Source organism: Tupaia chinensis, unplaced genomic scaffold, assembly GCF_000334495.1.
Source record: "Tupaia chinensis unplaced genomic scaffold, TupChi_1.0 Scaffold000575_1, whole genome shotgun sequence".
In the NCBI taxonomy this organism is placed as follows: Eukaryota; Metazoa; Chordata; class Mammalia; order Scandentia; family Tupaiidae; genus Tupaia; species Tupaia belangeri.
The window spans coordinates 513,166-521,903 of NW_006160089.1; the positions used below are offsets into that span (position 1 = coordinate 513,166).

Genomic DNA, 8,738 nt, shown 5'->3' on the forward strand with positions numbered 1-8,738 from the left:
GGAAAGAGAAAGCAAGTCACCAGGTCCAGGACTCGAACCATGGTCAGCCATGTGGGAGTTCAGTGCCTTTATCCACCACACCACCTGCTGCTTCCCAGGTTAGAGAATTTTTAAGGGGCTGCTGGTGGCATGGATGTTATGGTAGCTGGATCCCTAGTGGCTGACTGCAGTTCTGATCCTAGTCCCAACAGCTTGAAAAACATGCTGGGCACACATGTATATGTGCATGCTCAAAATCACAAAGGGAGGGAGACATCTAGAAGGGATTGTTGTGTGACTATTATTTTCCATGGAGGTTGCTTTCTCACCTGCACCCCTCCTCCTATTTATCTGTCTCCAGTGAGTGCAGGCACCTTGTGGCAATTTAGGAAAAAAGAAAAAGAAAAAAAAAACATTTAAAGTTAAGATAAATAATTTCCATACAAAGAAGTGAGACTATATAGCATATGGTCTAAAAGGGCATGAGGTCAGGGTTGAATACAGTATAATTGATTGTGCTTTCTTTTCTTTTTCTCCTGAGATATGAACAGCTTTTATGATTTGTTTTCTCTAACTAGAAAAATTATGTGTGCTTGATTTAAAAAAGAAAAGAGTAAGAGATCAGCAGATGACATAATGGTTACATCACTGGACTCCCATGTAGTGGACAGTAGTTTGAGTTCTGGACCTGGTGACTTAAAACTCACACCAGGCATGGGTATGTGCATGCCCCAAATCCTGAGAAGAGAATCGAGGAGAAGGGATTGCCGCATGGCCACTGTGCCCCCCCCCCCCCGCCCCGGGTTGTGATCTCTTGCTTTTATCTCTCTGGAGAGTGTACTCACCCTATAGCAATAATTTGTCTTAAAAATAAACAAATAAAACACAGACATAGTCCTTTATTCATTCATTAATGCTAGACAATCATGAATTTTTTGAGTCTTTCTTCAGTTGACTTCAGGATGAATTTACAAACTTTTGTTCATCCACCTGTTTTTTTTAAAAGTAATGTTAGTAATTCCTAATGGTAATTTTCATCCTTTCTTTATATGATGAGGCAAATAGATGGATAGTCAAAAACAGCTACAGTATATATGTAAGTACAGACAAATTTAGTAGTTTATCAAAGTTCACAGAATGAGTGTGTGAGTGAATTTGGTATTAGTAAATAAATCTTCAAATATCCAAATTAAACTTTGATTCTTTTGTGCCTTGTTTCTGACAAAACTAATGTTTATGTGCTTATTTCCTAGTGGCTCAGCTTTTATGCTGAAACTAAGAAAAATTACTCATTTTGAGCCATTTTCTTTTGCGTTTTTACTATAATAGGATTAAAAACAGTGGCAACTACAGATAGGAATTTATCTTTAATTTTCTGATCATCTAGGGATTTCTCAAGCACCATTTTCCTAACCATGTTTTCTTGAAGACCTTAATCTCTCCTAGAAAAATGCCTCAAACAGTTAAAAAGTAGCCTTATATAATTGCAAATCAACTGGAGTCTAGTCGATATTGTTGCAGTGAAGGGAAACTGGCTATAAAATTAGAAGTAGAAAATTGAGACCAGGAAATGACTCTGGATGTTGCTTTTGGAACATTTTGTTCCTTGGTTCCATAAATACAGTTTTGCTCTCATGAAAATAGATTTGTAGCCAATTCTACCATGTAAGTTACTAAGTTTATTTGATGTATTTACAAAAGAAAATGTTATTCCAGTAATGCTTATTTTGCACGTGAATTGTAAATGTATTAGAATTCTTTGGGCCACAAACAGTAGAACTACTTGTTTTTTAAGTTGTTTCCCTTTTCAGACTCCAATTCTAGTAGATTAATCAGTTTATTTAGTAGGCACTGAGAGTGAGGAAAAGGAATCCTAACACTTAACTGGATGCTTCTTAATTGGCAGGTACTGTGAGAAGAGAAATGAGATCATTCTTTTAAAAAAAATTATATAGCCCTTGAAATATATGTAATGAGTGCCCACTAGTCATATTTTTATCTTACCAAATCCTTGTAACAATCCTTTAAGATAGGCACTGACATCCTCATTTTAGAGGTGAAACAATTGTGACTCTCATAGGTTAACTTGCATAGATACAGAATTAGTGTCAGAGCCCTGTCCCAAATCCACATTTTTCTTACTTTGGAGTCTGAGTATGACTGTTAAATTCAGTGGTTTAGGCTATTCACAGTACACTCCCAGGAGTGCCATTCACAGTCTGCTTTGATTGGTGCCTCCTGGAATTGTGCCACATGTCAGCTCTGGGCTCGGTTTTTGTTTTTCACCACCACCATTTTGTTAGCAGAATTATGAATAAATTATTTACCATGCAGTCTGTTCTTGCAGACATTTATATGGTATTTTACAGTAGCTGTTAAATGTGCTGCTTTATAGTTAAATTGTTTTCTTCCTCAATGCAGAACTATTTCTTAAATAATTCTTTTTTTTTAACTGAATTATTTATTTATTCAGTCATTCATTTTAAATTTGACCAGAGAGAGAGAGAGGGAAAGTGAGAAAGCAAGCCATCAGGTCCAGGACTCAAACTGCGGTCGGCCATGTGGGAGTGTCCAGCGCCTTGACCACCACGCTACCTACTGGTCCTCAATTTTTCTTTTTTTTTTTTTTTTTTTTTTAATGTATTACATGTTGATGAACACAGATCTGAATGTGGCCCATAGTTTTATTATCTATACATATTTGGTTTGCTTTTTTATCTCCATATTTGTGCTAAATTACTTTAAAAGTCTTTTGAGGGTTTCAAAATAAAGTTTATTACATATATTTGTAGCATGCTCTTTGGTTTTGCTCAGTTTTTCTTTTTTTAATTTGCCAGAGGACATCTGCCAGAGAGAGGGAGGGAGACAGCACCTCCTGGAGGGGTGTGGTCATGCTGCAGGCTCTTCTCCATTTCTCCATCGTGTCAGGCTTTGGGACATGTATGTGGACACACTGGTGTGAGTTTAAAGCCACCAAGGTCATAACTTGAAACAGGTTTGGCCATCTGGGATCCAACTCCCTTAACCATTAGACCACAGGGCCAGTCCTTGCTCAATATTTTTATTGTAAATGTTAAGCCTTAATGACACTTGCTCAGAATAATAGAAATGATGATACTTTTTGTTTGCTTGTTTTTAGGTAGATAAAACTAAAATAATTCAGATTTCTTTGTCTATTAACTCAAAATTTGTAAAGATCCTTTATTGAAATTGGATAAAATCATACAGCTTTGGCTTCAGTCATTTGAATTGACAAAATTCAGTTCAGAAAACATACTTTTTAATAATATACACATTTCTTTAAAGAATTATTTTATTTTTCTTCCTTCCTTCTTTCCTTCCTTCCTTCCTTTCTTTTTCTCTTTTTTCAAAATACCTCCATACATGTTCAAGTGCCTTATATAAAATGGTATAGAATTTGCATAAAACTACACACATATACTTATATATTTTAATCTCCATATTACTTATTATACCTAATACAATGGAAATACTTTGTAAATAACTTACATACTTTTTTTTTTTTAAAGAGAGATTTTTGCCATAGGGTGCATGTGCTCGCCCAAGAGACAGGGACACAGAAAGTGAGAAATTACCACCCAGACACAATGACTTGAGAAACAAATTGGACATGTGTACATGGCCACATTGTAATCTCTTCTCCATTTTCCTCTTGGGATCTTGGTCACACACACACATACACCCAGTGTGAGTTTTAAGCCACCTGGTCTAGGACTCAAACCACCATAGGCCATGTGGGAGTCCAGCAATGTAACCATTACACCATCTGGTGGTCTCTGTATTTATTACTGTTTTGTTATTTTTCATTGGCTTTTTTTTCTTCGAATATTTCGATCTACAGTAGGTTGAATTCATGAATGTGGAACCCGTGGATATGGAAGATCAACTGTACTGACTTTCTCAGTATTTCTAGTGGGGGTAGTAAAGCCAGTCCTTTTACTGTGATGAACCATTCATAGTAGAAGATAAATGAACTGTGTAAGTCTTAGCTCAGTGATTCTCAAACTTTATTGCATGTGAAAATCTCATCAAATGCTTGTTTACAAGGCCTATGTATAGAGGTTCTCTATACATAGGAAACTAAGGTCTCTGCATTTTCTTTTTTTTTTTTTTTTAAAGAATTATTAATTTTAGGGGCCGGCAGGTGGCGTGGTGGTTAAGGACACTGAACTCCCACATGGCCAACCACAGTTCAAGTCCTGGACCTGGAGGCTTGCTCTCTCACTTTCCCTCTCTCTCTTTCTCTCTTGCTCTGTCCCTCTCTGGTCAAAATAAAAAAAATGAAATAAATGAATGAATAAATAAAAATAAAATAATTATTAAAAAAAGAATTATTAATTTTATATATTGTCTTTATTTTTATTTTTATTTTTTTGAAGTTGACCAGAGAGAGAGAGAGAAAGAAGAAAGGAAGAGAGCAAGCTGCCAGGTCCAGGACTTTAACCATAATCAGCAGTGTGTAGGAGTCCAGCTGCCTTAACCACCACGTCACCTGGTGGCCCGGCCTTTGCATTTTTGAAAAGTGCCAGAGATCATTTAATGAATGTGTAGACCCTCTGAAAAAAAATGTGTTGGCATTTTAGTTCGGGATTTTGATTTAAGGCAGTATTTCTCAATCCTGGCTGTGTATCAGCATCATCTGTGAAGTTTCTTTTCTGTTTTTCTTTTAATTTTGCCAGAGGGTACATGTGCTTATCTAAGAGAAATAAAGACATAGGGAGAAAGCACTCCTGGATAGAGAACAGTCGTGTCACAATTTCTTCTCCATTTTCTTCATCCTTTTGGGATTATAGACATACATGCACACAAGCTCAATATGTTTCTCAAGTCACTGTGTCTGGGACTCAACCTATGTGGTATCTGGCTGTCTTAACCATCAAACCACAGAGCTGCTCCACATCTAGGGAGGTTCTTAAGCATGCATATGCCCAGGCTATTATACAAGATTGGTTTAGTTATCGGGATAAGAGGTGAATTACAGAGAGAGGAGCAGTTATTTTAACAATTTCCTAGTAACACTAGTAATTCTCTTGCATAGTCATGGTTAAAAGTCATTCATCTAGGAGCCAGCAAATGGTGTAGCGGTTACGTCACTGGACTCCTACATGGCCCACTGTGTTTTGAGTCCTGGATTTAGTGGCTTGAAAATCATACCAGGTGTGTGTGTGCGCCCAAGATCCTAGGAGGAGAATGGATTGCTGCATGGCCATCTCCCCTGGAGGGGATGAGTTTTCATTTTCCGTCTCAGTGTCTGTCTCTCTCCAGCAAGCACACATGCCCTAAGGCAAAAACCTCTAAAGGAAAAATAAAACAAAGCTATTAATCTAAAATTATTTCTCAGATTTTCCAGACTAGTTGTGTCACCATCCTCTGGGAACTTTTTAGAAATGCATATTGTCAGGCCCTACCCCAGACTTACTGAATTGGAAACTCAGGTAAAGTCTGTTTCCGCGAACTCTGAATGGTGCCAGAGTTTGAGAGCCTCTAAAGACATTTGCTGGATGTTTGTTTCTGAGCTTGGCCTAGGCAAGATTAGCTATCTTTACAAAAACAAAACCAGCAGATGGCGTAATGGTTTCATAACTGGACTCCCACATAGTCCCACATTTCAAGTCCTAGACCCACCGGCTTAAACTTACACTGAGTGCATGTGCGTGCGTTCCCAGGATCCCAGGAGGAGGAAGGAGGAAAAGGGATTGCAGCATGGCCATCCCCCTGGGGAGTGATTTCTTGCTTTCTGTCTGTCTGTCTCTGTCTGTTATTGGTGAACACTCATGTCCTATAGCAAAAATCTCGTTTAAAAAAATTTAATTGATTTAAGTATGTATATTATAATGCCTCAGGAAGAAATTTTAGAATTGGATAGAAAGTTTCAAATGATCTAACATGGTAAGTGCTGAGTACTATATTTCAACTGATTATCCAAAGCATTTGATCTTTTTTTTTATTTTTTGTCACCATGTGTACATGCCAGAGAGAGAGAGATGGAGAGAAATCACACCCTAGTGGTTTGTGGTCACACCACAACCCCGTCTCCATTTCTCTTTCCTGTTGGGATTTTGGGCATGCATTCACACATACTTGATATGTTTGTTTGTTTTTTAGGTTTATTTACTTCCTGAGAGACAGACAGATCCTTGGCAGAGTCTTCATACTGTTGTTTTCCCTCTGGCTCTGTAGCTAGCCAGAATCACAACTGTACCAGACATATTTGAAAGGCACAGGATTTAGGTAGACCTAGGATTCTTCCCATATGGCTTCCAGCATTGCACAACAGCATCCCTACTTCCTGCACCACCACGCTGGGCCTAAATTGCTATTCTCAAACAGTTCTTAAAAGTCAACAGTTTTATGTATGTACATTACTTTTCCTGGCCTTTAAGGAAGAGGTAAAGAAATTGAGGACAATTGTTAAGTTTATAAAATTTATGAACTAGGGACAAAGTGAAATAAACCGATAATGTGTATGCGGGCTCTATAGTAAGTTCATGAGAAGTATATAGTATGAAGAAACCATGCATACATTTAAAAAAAATTTTGCACCAAAATAAACTCATACTTTAATTTCATTTCTACAGACTTTTAGAAATCCTCTTATAAAGACTAATGTATAAACTTGTTTCCTTTCAGGGTTAGGTATATTTCTATGATTGATTAAGATATAATAGGCATCTAGCTATCCAACAGAAAACTCATTTAATTATCTCATGTGTGAAATAACAACATAGTACTTCATAGCATGTAAAATGTCTGTCTTCAATTTACTTTGCCTTCTCAGTTATAATTACTAATTGTTTTAACATGGGTGTAATATTTCTCTTCTGTTTCCAGGAAGCTGTCACTTTCGTAGTGTATGTTCTTTCTTCTTACCCTTCTAAAACAGTTTAGGTTCAGTTGGGCTACTTTTTGTTTACTCCAGGTAATAAAGTATTTCTCTAGTTACACAGAATAAGAAGTTATTGGAACTAAACTCTAGTTCGTTTTCTAGATACTTTCAAAACTTTGAAAAGCAGGGCCAGCAGGTGACGTAGTGATTAAGGTGCTTGTCTCCTACCTGGTCAGCTTTGGTTCAAGTCCTGGACCCCGTGGCTTGAAACTCACGTCAGACGTGTGTGCCCAAAATCCCGAGAGGAGAATAGTGAAGGGTTGTGGTGTGGCCATCTCCCTTAGGGGTGATTTCTCACTTTCTGTCTCTCTCAGTCCTGCCAGTGATCACACACACCCTATAGCAAAAATCTCTAAAATAGTAATAATAGCAGCTTTGCAAAGCAGAACTTCAGAAAAAAGAAACCAGTTACACTTGTGGATGTGTAGGATCAGACTTAACAAAGAGTTAAAAACACTTGACCCACTTGTAGTTCATTAGCAGTACTCCAGCCATAAAACCACAGAAACAGAAGTTGTTGAAGCCAAGAGGCCCTTATTTCCAAATCAAGAGTAGTCTAAGTGTTAGAATTTCCTTGGGAAAAAGTCGGCAAAAAAGATTTAAGACTATTTCTTAATCATACTTTACACCCTAGGAAACTTGAAGTTTATAGAGTTATAAAAGCTCAAAAACAATAAAGGTGTTTAAACTGGGTTCTTTGGTAACCTGGAAGTACGTCTGTTACTGGAATTCTGCTAACTTCTGTATTAACTATACTAGGTAAGCTTCTTTCTCTTGAACGATCTTGTAGCCTCACCCGTTTGAACTTTTTGTCAGGTTTTAGTCTTCAGAAAGCCTCCTAAGTCATCTTCTCTTTTTTTCCCCTCATGACTTTCTCAATAATTTCTTTTTTTTTTTTTTTTTTTTAGTATTTCTTGGATAAGCATTTAATGACAATACTGGGTTTTGTCTCTTACGGTTTTTGTTTTTTATTTTATAATTTATTTTTTATTATAATTTTTTTTCCATCACAACACACAAATGAATTTTCCATCCAAAATACACTGTGCATTGGCTCAATCAAGCACATCAACATACATGTTCTCAGCAAATAATTTCCCAATTCTTATGTCCTGCATACCTTGCCTTTTGTTTTGCCATCCTAGATTCCCCATCCCCCTCCCTCTGCTATGACCCATCCTCCTCCCACATTGTCCCTGGCATCCAAATTGACATCTTTGAGGTTTTGTTTTTGCTTTTTGGTAACTATGAACAGAATGTTGATGGGCCTCTTGTAGCCTCCATTTATTTCTCTGTACTAGAATGCGAGCTATTTCTCTTCATACTTCTGAGCACTAGAGACTGAATGTACAGTGTTCTACTACTGAATGTTCAGTGTTCTGCTAGCTAGAATTTTTTTAATTGCCAGAGGGTGTGTGCACTCACTAGAGAGACAGAGGGGGAGAAGAAAGTACTTCCAGTGGGGTGTGGTTACACCATAGTTACCCTTCTCCTCCATCTCTTTAGCCTTTAGTGATTACTGGCAAACACACACATGTACCTGACATATTGTTTAAGCCTTGGGGCTGGGATTCATATCGTAGTCTGCCATATGGCATCCAGCTCCCTTAACCACTAAGCTACAAAATTGTCTTTTTTTCACATGATAGAAATTAATTTCTAAAAAATGAATATTTAGTCTAGGGGCCAGCCAGGTGACGTGGTAGTTAAGGCATCTGGATCCCTCATGGCTGAAAAACCAGTTGGAGTCCCAGACCCAGCAGCTTGAAAGAAAACACAGGTCATGTGTGTGTATGTGCCCAAAATCCCAAGAAAAGAATGGAGGAGAAGGGATTGCGGCATGGCCATCCCC

At 37.6% G+C, this 8,738-nt stretch overlaps 1 protein-coding gene across 1 annotated transcript in view; it reads left to right on the forward strand.

The window, feature by feature from the left end:
* The window catches only part of RABGAP1 (RAB GTPase activating protein 1), a 210,514-nt gene that overhangs the window by 43,512 nt on the left and 158,264 nt on the right, over positions 1-8,738 (forward strand). The gene's annotated exons all lie outside the window — the stretch shown is intronic.